General features: G+C 38.8%; 1 protein-coding gene across 5 annotated transcripts in view; it reads right to left on the minus strand.

The window, feature by feature from the left end:
• LRRC4C (leucine rich repeat containing 4C) overlaps positions 1–15981 on the minus strand; it is a 921733-nt gene that overhangs the window by 337001 nt on the left and 568751 nt on the right. For 4 of the 5 annotated variants that reach the window (XM_043548653.1, XM_043548656.1, XM_043548655.1 and 1 more), the window contains one exon: positions 9612–9745. The gene's annotated coding sequence lies outside the window, so the exon portion shown is untranslated. Of the gene's footprint in view, positions 1–8669; positions 9467–9611; positions 9746–15981 lie in introns of those variants that run through there. The other variant, XR_006291533.1, reaches the window with a different exon arrangement.

Here is a 15981-nt window from a genome sequence, read left to right on the forward strand (position 1 = left end):
TAGAAATACACAGATTAAACCTAAGGGTTTAAGTTGGGTATTTGTACTATACAAAACCCTAAAACAGAGAAATGACTGAAAGGATAGTCAGATATAATTTTACAGAAAGACTTCCATTGACTTCAGTGGGAGTTAGATAAGGCCCTGAAAGCCCTTGCTAACAATAATTTGTTACTACTGTTCCATTAGATGGTCCAGTAAAGATCATATCTATCAAAATTCCAAGCTTTCTGATTCCTATATTGACAGATTGAGATACAACTTTATGGTATGTACCAACAGATATTTCATCCCCCTCCAGCATTTAGACATAGTTTAGTTTGACAGATGATACTTTTTTTTTTTTGTCTAGATGGTTCAGAAGATTCTTTTGGAATATCAAAGAGCTTTAATTGACTGCCTGGGTTTTCTTTTTGTGATTTACATTGGAGGTACTTTCCTCTAAGATAAGCTATCTGCATTTAATTGTATCCCCAAAACATAGGCAATCTTCACATCCTATCAGAAAACAACAAATAAGACATGTCTGCCATTATTGTTATTATTGTTACTACTACTACTACTACTATTTGTATTACCATGATGCCTACGAGTGCTAATCATGGCTCAGGACCCTATTGTGCTAGGCTCTGTACAAACAGTACAAAAAGACTGTCCTTGCCCCGAAGAGCTTACAACTAATTATAAGAAAAGAGAGAGCAGCTGGATACTGTCAGGAGGCGAGCACGAGAAAACAATAATGGTCGGTGTTCTCAACACACCAGTGGCCTAATCATTGTCAAGTTTTTTTTGTAGACATCACAGCAAAAGAGAGTTTTAAGGAGGATAATGAGGTAGCTTTGCAGAGGTTTATGTGGAGCTCCTCCCAAGCACAAGGAGCAGCCTGGGGGAAATCACAAAGGTGCTTGTTTGAAAATTTAACAAGTGGATGGTACAGCATCATGAGCCAATAACAGATTTATAGATTCCAAGGTCAAAAGGCACTCCTGTGATCATCTAGACTGACCTCCTTTATAACACAGACCATAGAAGTTCCCCAAAATAATTCCTAGAGCATAGCTTTAAAAAAATCTGAGAATCCAGCACAACCCTTAGTAAATTGTTCCAATGGTTAAGAGGTGGGAGTTAATAAATGAGACATGATGGTAGGTCGGCTGTGGACCATGAAGGGCCTTGAAAGTGAAGACAAGTAGATTATGTTTGACGCAATAGAGGGTGCAAGTGGAGGGATTCAAAGACGGGGGTGACATGGTCAAAGCAACAAGCTAGAGAAATGATCTTTGCAGCAGCATTCTGAATGGATATGAATGGGACAATATTGCATTTTTCAAGGCCAGAGAGAAGGATGTTGCAGTAATGGAGATTGACATGAAGACAGTCTGGATGGAAGCGGATAGGAAAGGTTGTTATCTTAGAGATGTTATCCAGCCATCATCTCATGACCTGGAGGAGAAAAAACAAACAAACAAACAACGTTCCACGGTAGGTCAGGTTTTTGAGAGCAAGGAAATTCTGCTCAAAATCAAGGCACAAATACTTTAGAAAAGATTTCTATAAAGGAGAATGTAAAGATATTGGTTAGATTTAGATGAACCCTTGACAAACTGAAATTTCAGATTGAAAAAGCATTTGGTCATCAAAACTGAAAGCAGAGGTTAATGGTTTTCTGATAGTAATGATATGTTTTGCATACACACAAACAAACAGAAGCATTCACATATTTCTGTATAAAAGTAATGGTATATATGTCAATCAATATGTTTACAAGAGCAATTAGGGTAGCTGGGCTATTTATAGTTATCATGAAAGGTGCTGGATTGACAGCCTTGGTCACTGAAATTCTCTATTTATCCAAGCACAGCATAGGCAACGGCACTGCTAATTTCTCTTGTGCCAATATGGCTCATCACTTATGTGTAAGCACGAACACTGGGAAGAAGATATTACCTCACTATCCATTCCTCCATTTGGCCTCTCTGATGAGACTAGCAGCAAGGGCCAAACTAGTGCCAATTATGTATGGTGGTTATTTTTGTGATGTGAACATCCACTCATCTGAAACTGGAGCGAGCCCCACTAACTCTTTAACAAAGGTCACTGAATAACTGTCAGTGCCACTTACTTTTATTACTATTTTGCTGGAGGCAATACGGTGACCGAATGGGAAAAGTTTCTGTATCCATACTTTTCCCTTGGGCAATCCAGTGCCTCAGAACAATTTTAAATACATGGCCAGTTTAAAACATATGTCCCTAAAATAGCATATAACATAAGAATGGATTTTCAAAAGGTACTGAGCACCTACAGCTCCTGTTGACCATAGCTGTATTTGTGGATGATCAGCACCTCTGCAAATCAGGCCAATTACTCTGAAATTACAAAGAAAAACCAGTGATAAAACTGAACTTCCTAACCAAAAACATCCTCCTAGAAGACCAAGCTATATTAGCTCAGGCCAGAAAAACATTTGTTTGCACTTTACCTTCAATTCCTTATATTCCCTGTCCCACACTCTTGCAAAGCTCAAGAAATACCTAAGTCTACCAAGGTTTTACTGACCGACGAGGCTCTAAAAAAATCCGTGATTATTTCTTGGCATTTGCTATTGTATGTGACCTTTACTTCCCAGGTAGGGATATTATTACCTGGCTACACTGTACATTTCCCCACAGGATATTACCATTCATATGTCAGTCTTGCTCAGAGGTCTGCCTTATACAGGTCGTGCAATTCATCACAGACCTCCAATATTAAGTGAGAATGGTATAGCTTGTATTTATATGGGGTTTTGTTTCTTATTTTCTTTACAATAAATTTCCTCAAGCCTAACTTCAGTGTTCAAAAATATAATATGTATTAGATAATTTAGATCAGTAATATCTGTAAATTAAAAAAAAATCTAAACCACATTTATTAAATCAAATATAGCAACCAAGCCAGTTAAAGTAATCTTCCAGAAAGGCCCTTCCCACCCTCACAACAGCATAGATAATATGTGGTCATTTTTACATGATAAAGTGCATTTATCATGCACCTTTAAACCCCTCACCTACACTTTGCCCAGTAATCTCTCTTTACAGTGTCTACTACTAACCTTCTGAGTAGCCTCAAACCATTGTATTTTAAAACAACATGCCAGAAAACGTTTCATGCTCTTCCCCTTAATTGTGGAATTTCTCCCTAACCTTATAGCTATCCAAGGTCCTAGCTTGGAAATCAGCAATCGTGTATTCAGGAGATTTACATCCCATAACTCTGCAGAGCTAGAAATGTGGGGAAGAGGAGATTCCTTCCTTCAGCTGAACACATTTGCTCTCTATATCCCTGGGTAGGCCCAAGATATTGCACCTGAATAGATAATCTATTTCCAGTTATTTTTAGAGGATTATAAAACAAGTGAATTAGAATTTCCCTCTCCCTCCAGGGCCTGTACACTTGCACTCATTGTAACAAAGGCAACCTGTAGGCAGCCACATATGAAAGGTAGTCACAACAAATGAATGAACAAACAAATAATGCTCAAAAATATTTATAAAAATAGTTTTGCTGTAGAATGTGGCACACAGACTATAGGAGTTGTGTGGTGTCGTATGAAGCTTGAAGTGACACTTGTTTGAAGTGACCTGCACAACTGGTTTTTAGATGCTAATATTGTGTGTGTGTGCAATCTAGATGAAATAGAGTTTGAGTCTCCCAGAAACAAAAATGGAAGGCATTAGTAACTATTTTTTCTGTTCACAATATTTGAAATTTTCTTCTTACCTCTTGTACAGTGACAACAGTTCTGAGTAGTAATCTCTTTGGTGCAAAGACTGTGTCTTCATATATGTTTGTACATCATCTAACACTCTGGAGCCCAGACAGTGATCCCAGATCCTACTGCAATATCAATTTTAAATAATTATTGTCACCTGTTAATGGCAAACACTCAGGGACAGAAATATCTTAGTTACTGTGAAAGTTGCTAGTTGCATCATGCAGTGTCTACTGTGATGACTTGGAAACACATTAAGCCCACCACTGAACTACTCAGGCATGGCATAGACTTCAGTGGAATTTCATCCAATCATACTAAGGCTGCCTTTTCCAACACAAAACCAAAAATATCAAAGATTACTGCAACATGCCACCATGGTTTGGAAAATACCAAGGCAGACAGAAGAAAAGCAACAACTTTAGAGGACAGAACCTCAGAATGGGAATGAAAGTGGGAAGAATAGCTGGAAGAATCCAGAGGAGCTTTCATGTATTTATATATTTTTAATTAATAGTATTTATTTTCTAATGTTACAAAAGTAAAAGTGAATAATTATTACTTGGTTTACCTTAACAGTCTATGATTTTCTTCTTCCATGTGGCTGGTGGGCTAACTAGCTAACTAACTAACTAGCTAACAAACAAAAACAAAACAAAACAAAGTCCTCTTGCTGACTATTAAGAGCGTTCACCATTTCATCCCTTTATCAAATATGTTAGTAAATGGCTTCCTGCAGTTATGAGGTTTCTCCTGTTCTGTGCAAACTGGAAAACATCCATCCCACAGTACGCCACCATGAAAATATTTTGCATCACAGGCTGGATTGCCGCTGTAAGAAATTCTCAGTGTGTCACTATATTGTGATGTTTGCCAAGCCACACAGAAAAGTAAATTTCAGTTTAAGTTATTTTGGGGTTACAGAGCTCAGCACCCATATTATGTCTTCTTTACAATTTCCCTTTTATGGTGAGTCCTATTGATGTTCCTAATTATTAGCTATTAAAGGTACATTCATGCCATGTCTTAGAACTGAAACCACTAAAATGTATCCATGCACCTTCTATATTACAATAAGGACACACATGCACACAGATTTAGGCTGTTGTTTTCAAAGCCACCCAGGAGTTTTAGACTCACAGAGTCCATTAATTTGTATTGTACTATGAAAATCTCACCTTCATGACATTAAAAAAATCTAGTTTATTTGAAGAGGGCACACGGCAAGGTTAAAAAAAAGACAGAATATATCTCTATTGGGATACTGCTCTTGTGGATATTTTGTCAGCAAAAGGATTACTTTAGATATTTCTTAAAGTAAGACTTCTGATGTGACATAACTGAGGGACATCTGAAGCATCCTCAGGATATTTCATTTTTTTCAGCCATAATCTGAATTTGAGAGTTAAATAAGAGTTCAGAATTTAAAGAAAGAAAGAAAGATCTGTAACAAAAAAAACATGAAAAGCTCAACTGTTGTCAAGATTAATTATGAACCCAAAACTTAGGCAAGGTTTGCCAGAGGTTTTCCAACTATATAGGTGAACATGGTCTCATTACTGAATGATCTCTCTCCCAGGAAAGAGGATGCAAGGGAGGCAGTTATGGTTCCAGGTGAAACTAGGGAAAACATGATGGCTCTGGCAACACTTTGGATTTGTTTGATAATGTTTGAATCAAATGCCTCCAAAAGAAACTCAAAAGATGTGAGCTCAAGAGAACTCACACTAAAGAATGTTTGCACAATCTCCCTTGAAATTTAAAGTGCTGACTTTCAAAGTGACACTGATTGAGTTTAGCTTGGAATATGTATTGAGAATTTATCCCAAAAATAAAGCTGAATTTCTGCTTTCATTTACACTGATTATATAAAGAATAACTTCACTGAGCTAGAGAGTTGAATGTTGATCTGGAATTAAGTTATACTAGTATAAATTATGAGCAGATTTTGGTTTCAAGCATTTAGACTCTCAACCTCCTACTTCCTGTTTTCGCTTTACCTTTTTCTTCCTTCAAAGTCAATAGTACTATGGCTTTTTCTGTCTCAGACATCTACAATTCAGTAACCACTGAGGCACCATAAAAAAATAAAGAGGTTTACACTAGCTCTGAGAACTGGGAGCTGTTGCTAAAATAGTCTTCTTAACTCCACTGGCTGGAAAGGGCCTTATATTCATGGCCAGGTAAGTTTCCCTATTCAGAGTATATTCTGCTCGGGGTAATGAATTCCTAATGGATAAAGACAAATAGTTCCAGAACCAATTTAGAATAATCTAACAGATGAATCCCTAGGCCATCCAAAGTAAATTAATTCAGCAATGTGATCAATGTGTTTCTTAGAGAGTATCTGTAATTCTTTTTTTCAGTGTTTCATTGAAGATTTTGGGGCTATATTAGCTGGGTTACAGTGCCAATAAATAGAGAATAATTAGTTTGAACTAACAATTAGCATATGTAGTATACCTGAAACTACTGGCATAAGTTCTGCTTGTCTCACAATGCAATACTCACACGGAGCCTAATCCTCAGATCCTTACTCACTCAAAATTCTCAAACAAATTCACTGCAATTTTGCCTAAGTAAAGAGAGGGTGAAATATGGTAACATCTTTAGAACTTGGGCAGAGTAGGTTCAATTAATTTTCCAGGCATGACATAAAATGTATTGAAAATTAAATGTATTGATACATTGTACAAGGGAGTGTGTGTGTGTGTGTGAGAGAGTGAGAAAGAGTATTTGGAGTTTTAGCCCTTTCTTCCCTGGAGAAAGGTAATTTACCCAGACTTTTGAGAGTCAATGCTAAATACGACCCCTCAGAGAAAAATGCCTACAGCACACCGCTTCATCTTCTGAGATGATGGAACAGACTGATACAACTCACCCTAAGGGCTCTCTCAAACATTTCTGAGATGGAGGAAATCTTGCCAAGTGACTGGTAGGTGGGCCAATTCTTAAAAGGAAGAGTTTGTTGATTCATTTTTTAGGGGAACTTATAATGGCCTTGCTTTTCTTTTCAAAAGATATGAACATTCTCTAGAAAGGGAGTTTTAAAACTTTTATTTCCCCTAGGATAGCCCACATAAGGAGGATAATACCTTGTGTGTGTGTGTGAAAAGTGTTATGAAGGAATGCGTTTAAAACCATACTGGAGTAGCACTAACTGATGGATGTAAACATCAGTTCATAGTTGTATTTCTTTAAAATTAAAATGTGTTACTAGTCCAAGTTTTCTTCGTAATTACAGTGGAACCTGCTTAGAATGAATAAGGATATGGGGAACTTCATTTAGAGCGATGATGGTCCATGGAACAATGGCTTCATTATAAGAGTGTTTATTTCTTTCTATCTTAAATATCGTAAGTGCAACCAGTTTGTTGTCACCATTTTGTTGTCACCAGTTGTTGTTACAGTTGTTACTATGGCCCCTCAAAACTTCTTAGTGGTTGAGGGATAGGTTATGATGTTCCTTTTCTAAAAGCTTAGGACCCTACTACCTGAGCTGAAGAAGAATCTCCCTTAATGTTAGCAATATACAACACACCTCCCTTAGGAATCTTAACTTCCTTAGGCACCTCAAGAAATATTGCCTTGGAATCATGGACTTATTAAAAGCCATTAAAAGTCTGAGGGGTTCCACCCTTAGAGGTGCTCATCACCCTCCAACAGCCACGCAGTTCCATGATATGTTGAGGTTAGCATAGAAATTTTCATGGTGAGGTCAAGGCCACTGATTTCCCATTCTTTATATTTTACAGCCGGAGTGTGTTACCCACAAAAAAATAGCTCATGCAGGGAAGAAGTCCTTGATTTCATTGTGTTAAAACACTAATTGATGTTTCCAAAGAGTCTCTTACCACAGTCGGAAATATGTGAGAGTCACTATTGTACTCAGTGGGATACTCTGCCAGAAATATAATGTATAAACATTCAACAGCATTGCATGCTCCGTAACTAAACAACTTATCTTCCTTTGCTCTCAGCTTCATTGCTATGTAATTATGCGCCTATGATGTGAGGTGTGTATATATGTGGATGGCAGAACTTTATTTAAGAAACCTATGGGACATAAAACTGATTCCAAACAGGGTGGTGGTGGTGGTCGTTTATTTCAAAGTATTCCTTTACTAGCCTGTTGCCAATAGTGCTCTGTCATGGTTTATAGTGACTCCTTACTTTTCATTAATTACTTTAAAATATTTCTCCATTAGTCTCTTTATTTCTATTTATTCCCACATGTTTCTGAAATCCTTTAGTTAAGGGTGAGGACTGTGGAGCTCACTATCTCAGGCTCCTTCGTCTTGCTTAGTGAACACACACACAAAACAAACTCATAAGCACTGAGGGCTCCCTCTAATAAAAGCAAACAATAATTGTGCCTGATCCTCCCCTGCCTTAAAGTTTGAATAGTCATTTATCTCTGTGCAAAGTAAATATAAATTGCTACTATTCTGACCTGGTGTTACAGCTGTGAAAAGTGGGTGCAGTGTAAGAGATTATACAAGCTGCTAGATGAGTGGTTCCCAAACTTGTTCCGCCACTTGTGCAGGGAAAGCCCCTGGCGGGCCGGGCTGGTTTGTTTACCTGCCGCATCCGCAGGTTCGGCTGATGGCGGCTCCCAGTGGCCACGGTTCGCTGCTCCAGGCCAATGGGAGCTGCCGGAAGCGGCGGCCAGTACATCCTTCAGCCTGCGCCGCTTCCAGAAGCTCCCATTGGCCTGGAGCAGTGAACCACGGCCACTGGGAGCCGCAATCAGCCGAACCTGCGGATGCGGCAGGTAAATAAATGAGCCCGGCCCACCAGGGCCTTTCCCTGCACAAGCGGCGGAACAAGTCTGGGAACCACTGGGCTAGACAGTGAAGTGTCAGGTATACTGTCTTTAAGAGGTTTCTGTAGTCAAAGGATGAAACATCTACTATATTATTTTTATTTATTTGTATTACCATAGCACCTAGAAACCCTAGTCATGGACCATGACCCCATTATTCTAGATGCTATACAAACCCAGAACAGCAGAGTGTCCTAAAATCATCATATTATGTTTGTTCTGATACCATGCCCCACACCCTACCCAAAAACTACATACAAGTTTGCATGAATTCTGTTGAATAATATTCATATTTACTGAATGAAGAACTCTGGTTGGGACCAAACTGAAAACCATTCTCATTAGCGATGGGTAATGTTGGTTATGACAGATCTAGCACGAAACAAAGTTGAGAAATTCTAGTTTGTAGACTCCTGTAGTCTACAGGGATGTGTGTGTTATTTCTCTCGACACAGCATATATGAGTGCATGTTTCTGAGGTCACTACAGATCTCAGAGGAAGTCATGTGATTTGAAAACGCCACATATGACTTTGAATTACCTCCCCATCTTGATTAGAATGCAGCAACCTCTATGTCAGCCTAACAGAAAACATCTTCATTTCACTGCAGCACTGAGCTGCCAAAGCCAGCCTCTCTCAAAAAAAAAAAAGATGACTTTCCAAAACACTTTGTTCTATGGTAATGATACAATTGGCACCCAGACACAGAACACAGAATGCTGTCAGCAAAACAGAGCACATTTGCAAGATTTATGCAGATGAATCCTAAGCACTTCAACCTCTTGTTGTTTCAGCTCCCAGTGAGGTGCTTAAAAATATCACATTGAGGGTCAATTGGACACCCATCACAGGAATAAATCATCAACACCACCATCATGTTTCACTTCTTGAAAATAAGAAAAAAATATGGTTGCAGTGATCAAAACTTTAGGTAAACACAGTGATGTGAGGGATGGAGATGTCAGATCTAATTAAACATACAACATCAGTACATCTTAAGGGTATATGAAAGACGACGACTTTCAGTTTACCTGTAGTCGATCATTCATTGGATAATTCTCTTCTTTGCCAAAGTGGATTCCACTTCCTTTCTCATTGGCATGTCATGTTGTTAGGATATTTCCTAGCAACGAATTTCGCGGTCCATTCCTGCTCCCCTGGTGACCTGTGTGAAAAAGGGGATAATAAAAATAAATAAGAATTGCACTTTATGTATACAGAGCTTTTCATCCTGATGGACCCCAGAACACTTTACAATCTGTAAGTGTGAAAATCTCCTAACCCACTACTGAAATGCAGATGCCTCTGGAATGAAATCAGCAAGATTACTTTGACATCAGCTGTATCTAACTTTTTTTTAGGACAGGAAATGAAAAATAACTCCTTCAATTTGAAGTACAGTTTTTATGTTTATTGATTAGTTTTCTTAAAAGCAGAGCTGGATCAAGGTTTCCTGCACCCCCCCCCACCCCCCGCCTGCAGTCCCACCCCTGTTCCATCCATGGTCCACCCACATTCCTCTCCACATTGTGGCCCAGCAACCCGTTTGCTCCTTTCTGCCCCTCCGCCCCTACTATGGCCCCAAGACTGGAGAAACTCTGTCCCCCCACCACAGCCCCAGGGCCACAGCGGGGAAAGCTTCCCCAGCCCTGAGATCAGGCAGGGAGCGAGAACTCCTCAAATCTCAGAGCCACAGCCGATGTCCAGGCATTGGGGCTTCCTGCACCACCCTCACACTTCTGCCAGAGAGCGGGGGCTTCCCCCGCCCTGCCCAGCGCTTCTGGCAGGACTCCAGGCTTCTGCCACTTTGCAGCAGATTTCAGCTGTGGTCGGGGTGCCAGTTTTTCCAAGGCTCCTGGGAATGAGCCCCGTCAGTCCATTGCATAATCTGCTACTGCTTAAAAGGTGACACACTTGTGCTGTATGGAGCTTGGCAAGAAGGGCTATGCACTTGGCAATGGCAGGTGGCTCTTACACATGTGTGTATTTTTGGCAGGAAATCATATCAGATACGTCATACAATACAGCTGCAAAAAGAGACTTAAAGAACAGACTTCTTCATTCTATTGACAGTGTATAAAGTACAGGTCTATAGCATATTCCCACCCCCTACCCTAATTTTTTCAAAGTGTTTGATTGTTGTTGTTTTTTGCCTAAGAATGAGAAATTCCAGAGAAACTACAGTTGAACTGACCAGATCAGCTTTTCTCTAGGGCAGCCTTTGCACTACCCCAACGGCTGGATACAGGACACTAGATGAGAAGAGCTCTGAGTTACTACAGATAATTTGCTCCTGGGTATCTGCCTGATAGGTCTTGCCCACATGCGCAGGGTCTAATTGATCACCATATTTGGGGATGGGAAGGAATTTTTCCCTACATCAGATTGGCAGAGACCCTGGGTGGGGGCGTCACCTTCATTTGCAGGTTTAAACTAATGTCAGTGGTGAATTCTCTGTAACTTGAAGTCTTTAAACCATGATTTGAGGACTTCAGTAACTCAGCCAGAGGCTAGGGGTCTATTTCAGCAGTGGGGTGGGTAAAGTTCTGTGGCCTGCAATGGGCCTAGAGGATCACGATGGTCCTTTCTGACCGTAAAGTCTATGAGACCACATTTAACCTAGATCTGTTCATATTATCCAAAATACTCTATATTTGCTTTGTTTTCCTTGGAAAGATAAAAATTGCCATGCTGGTTCTCATTACTGGCATATCACATCTCAAACAATGCCAATACCGAGTATTTGCAGGGAAGCAGAAAATGCATCTACCTAATGTGCAAGGCTTAACATGGAAAAAATATTTTCTGATCACACTAACAACCCTCTTTTCTACAGATCATCAGTTTATATCATGGAGAATCAGGTTTGATCATTGACTGACCTTATTATCATAGCTTGCTCTAGTGGAAATATTTATGAACTCTATTAGAATTCTTCATTCAGTTTCCTCTATTCATTGTTGATTGCTACTGACACTTTGTAGTTTCTACTGGAAGAGCTGTATCCCCTGTACCCATTGCTCTAAAACCTGGTTGCTAAATGGAACTCACAGGAACCAGTTTATTATTTGCAACAGGCATTTTCACTAAGGTATAGCTTAAAAATATGTTACTTGTTAAATTTACTCAGTTGCCTACTTGGGCAGCCACTCTTCTAGTCACAATGGGAGAAATCATCCGCCATAAAAAACAAGGAAGATTTATGGTGGGGAAACAGCTCAGTGAGGAAGGGGGTATGTCCAAGTGTATCCATGATTACAACAATTCATAGGCCACACCACATGCTACCCTATCCTACCCATATATACAGAGCAGCTGCTGCAAAGTTTACTGACGTTCTAAGGCTTGGGGGACAAGATCCTCCCAAAAACTGCCCCTACAGACAACCAGTTTACCCAGGCTCTGCACATGGACCAAGATTTGGTCCCATGTTAGTATTAACATTTCAAACATTCCACTTACATTTGAAACCAAAGCAAAAAGTGAAGCCAAGGAAAGGTTATTAGAAAATGATCCTGTAACATATATTATGTTTAATAGAAAATTACGAGAGCCAACCTTCCAGCAGGGAACAGGAAGGTATATTTCATCTTTCAATATTGTTTTATTAAAGCATAAATGAATTTCAAATCTTTTATTACATGTATCTGCCATCAGTATTTCATCTCCCGCAAGGATGTTACACAGCATCTCTGACAAATGCACACAAATGAAGGATAGAAATAGATCAGATGCAGTCCTGACTTCCAAACAAAATCACAGATTTTTCTTTCCTAGAGTAAGATATTAAATCCTGGTATAAAGATATTCATCATTGTCCCTTGATATTAAGAATGCCAAAGTGATGGGGAGATGATACTTTCTTTGCTTGAATGAAAACAAAGAAACCTTCTTTTAGTTTGAGATTTTCAGGTCTGGTCTCCAGTAAAACAATTCCTGTCCTCAATCTCTTAATTAATGCATATCACCAAGATAAATAGCACCTAACATTTTGGAGTTAACAATATGTTAAATAATCATGATAACTTTGTAACATGAACTCAAGTTAGTTGAGCTATTGTGACATTATGATAAGCTTTTCATTATTTTTTATACTTCATGTGTATAGTGGTCACTATTAAGTCATCGTTTATCCACAGTTATCGTGCCTTTGCCCAAAAATTAAGAGGAGGGATGGTCTAGTGGTTAAGGGACTGTGCTGGGACTCAGAAAATCTGTGTTCAGTTCCTAGTTTTGTCACTGATTTCCTATGTGACTTTGGGAAAGTTGCTTAGTTTTTTTATGCTTCAGTTCAACACCTGTAAAATGGGAATAGTAATACTTCCTTTCACCCATCCGTTGTCCAACTTCTGCATTTAGACTGTAAACGCTTTGGGGTAGGGCCTGTGTGTTACAATGGATTTGTAAAATGCCTGGCACAACAGTGGCCTCTAGACGACACCACCACCACCACCACCACAACAAATCCTTCTTACGGTTACTCGAGTATTACTTGATCAATGTAACTTAGCACATGTAACTAAGCACTCAGCAATGGTGTATAGCTGCAAGTTCATTTACTAGATAATTTGAACTATTAGTAAAGGATTACTAAACCCAGGCAGTGAAGATTACCAGCAAGTGGGAATTGCTGACTTTTTAATGGCCACGTGTAAACATATGCCTATTTTAAAAAACAAATCAAGATCAAATCTAGTTTTTGTGACGGGGGTTTCTTGCTTTACTACATTTCATATTTGTGAAGAGTATATGGGACCTTCTTTCAGGGAATGAGTAAAATCCAAATTCAATATCAATCTTCAAAAACATCTGAAAATACTACACAGTGATCCTAATACTACAAGAACACTAACCAGACTTCCAAACTATCGGGTTACGGGTAAGAATAGCTCAGATAATAGTAATTTTAAATTGGACTGACTAACTGTAGCTAGATAATCGATTGCAGCCTGTATGCATTTTATATTCAGGAATAAAAAACATAACCTCAAAACTATCTTGATTTGTAGGGTGGGGGTAGCCTTGATTATGTAGAAGGGGGATAACATTTCATATTCTGCAGGGCAGGGTTGGAACACCTGAGGCTTTCCAGGGTATGACAGGGACCATGTACTTCCTTTTATAGGAAGGGAAGGGACTCTATACCCAATTGTCTTGCTTTGAAAACCAGATTATTCCATACTTTCTTTCCAGTTTCAGTGATTAAAGATAGAATGTTATTCTTAAGAAAGGTATTGTGCATTCTGGGTTTCAATCTCTTGCTCATACTTCCTGTTCTGTTTACTTTAGAAATGTTTTCAGCCTCAAGAAAATCACAAAGCCAGTTTCCATTGTTGTTTATATCCCCTTTTAATTGTCAGACAAACTTATTTTGAGATACATAGAGAAAATACAATTGAATTTAAAGTCTCTATAGCAAATTTTCTGAAACTGGCTTTCAATGTCACCTATATTACACTTGGTGCTATTAAAGTGAGCACTTAAATATCCTTAACCTCAAAACAGATACTTCATGGCTCATTTCTCCTTCTGTTGCATTCCCAGAAACTCAGCTCCTGATCCTGCTTTTCCAGCTGGTCAAGTGTAGCAGTCTTTGAGGAAAGACTGACCTTTCATCCATCAGCAGCACACACCCGGTTTCTTATTTTTTTTTTAATGGGAGGGGGTTTATAACACATACCACTCTCCACTGTATTTCAATCCAAACCTGCCGTCCAAATCACTTCAGCTCACTTTGTGGCCCTTGCATTTCAGATTCTGATTGGGCCATGCTTTCTGGCAGTTTGACAAGAGGATGTGATCCATCACCAGCTTCTGTTTTCTGCTTTATAAACATTGATGTCTCAATATGAATCTCACTTGGACTCATCTTTTAACCAGCGCTGCCACAGAGATTACGCTGTTTGGAAAGGCTGAAGTATTCATCTTTCCCTGTTTTATATTTAAATAGAGTAAGAGGCAATAGCTGTACCTTCATATTCCCTACAGAAATACTCAGCCACATTTTGCTTTTGGGTCACCCTGGTGTAAACTGAGAGAAACTCCATTGTATTATGTTCTCTGATTAATGGAATTTTAAATTTGAGTTAGAGACATGGAAAATCCAGAATTGTGCATGTGTGTGAAATTACAAATGTGAATTATCCAAAACACTAATAAATAAAATAAAATAAAGCAACAAACAATATATAATTTTTTATGAACTTTTCCAGAACATATATATATGGCACTATATTACCCATGAGCATTCATCTAATACAGGGCATCTGATTTTCACTAAGGTCTTGCTTGTTTTAGGAAATTAGGTAATTTTTTTTTCAAGTTAAGTTCAGCAGACACAAGGTCAAATTCAAACAAGTTGTAGTAGACTCAGTGGGATTCAAACCCATGATTCTTATAAGTATTACTCTCTTGGTCTTACTACCAGCTCATGCAACCTTCTGGAATTGTCACAGTTATAAAACTTGCATTAAATACACACTTCTTTCTCTTTTCTAGACATGGAAAAAGGATTAAACTTGTTTCTTAGCACTCAAACTTTGACAAGGGCATTTAGCATAATCATCCATGCAAATTCAATCAATTAGTTTCAGCTGTAAGCTCTCTTTTATTCTGTTTAATGTTGAGTGTTTCCCTTTTTGATCCCTTTTCTATTTATATTGATTAGTCACAGTAACTTTAAAAAAAAAAAGATAACCTGCAAAACAGAGAGAAAAAAAAAGGCAAAAGAAAACCCTTGAAACTCACTCTTTTCATCTTTCCATTTCAAATAATAAAATCATAAAAGTTAGAGACTGGAAAGATCGACTAGAGCATCAAACCCATATCCTGGCCAATGGGGGCATTCATCCCACCTAGAACCAGATCTCAGGATGTCATCTTGGCACGTAATAGCAGCTGTCCCTTGTTAGGAGTTTCTGTTGAAGTTATGGACCTACACATAAAAATAGCCCTCAGAGGAGACAAGCTTCTTCTTATTTCATCTTCATGCCTGCAAACATAACATTTCATGCTCTCCATACCATACCAATTGCAAAGATAGTGGTATGAGAGTTCATTTGTGTGCTTACTAAAGATGTTCTTTAAACATTTGATAAACACCTATGGTGGAGTAGAATGTGAAAATCATGCAAATCTGGAATGCACACCGACAATATAAAAATTGTCTCATATAAGTACAGCATAGGAATACAGGACACAGGACTGGAAGGGACCTCCTGGGCCATGAAGCCCAGTCCCCTGCTACCTCAGCAACTCTGTCAAATAATCATACTTATAAAATTATCAATCTCCATCTTAAAACTAGTTCTGTTGTTTGCCCCCCACTACTTCTATTGGGAGATTGTTCCAGAACCTCACCACTCTAATGGTTAGATTCTTTCTTAGTTCCAGCATAAATTT

Source organism: Chelonia mydas, chromosome 6 (genome assembly GCF_015237465.2).
Source record: "Chelonia mydas isolate rCheMyd1 chromosome 6, rCheMyd1.pri.v2, whole genome shotgun sequence".
NCBI classification, from domain to species: domain Eukaryota; kingdom Metazoa; phylum Chordata; order Testudines; family Cheloniidae; genus Chelonia; species Chelonia mydas.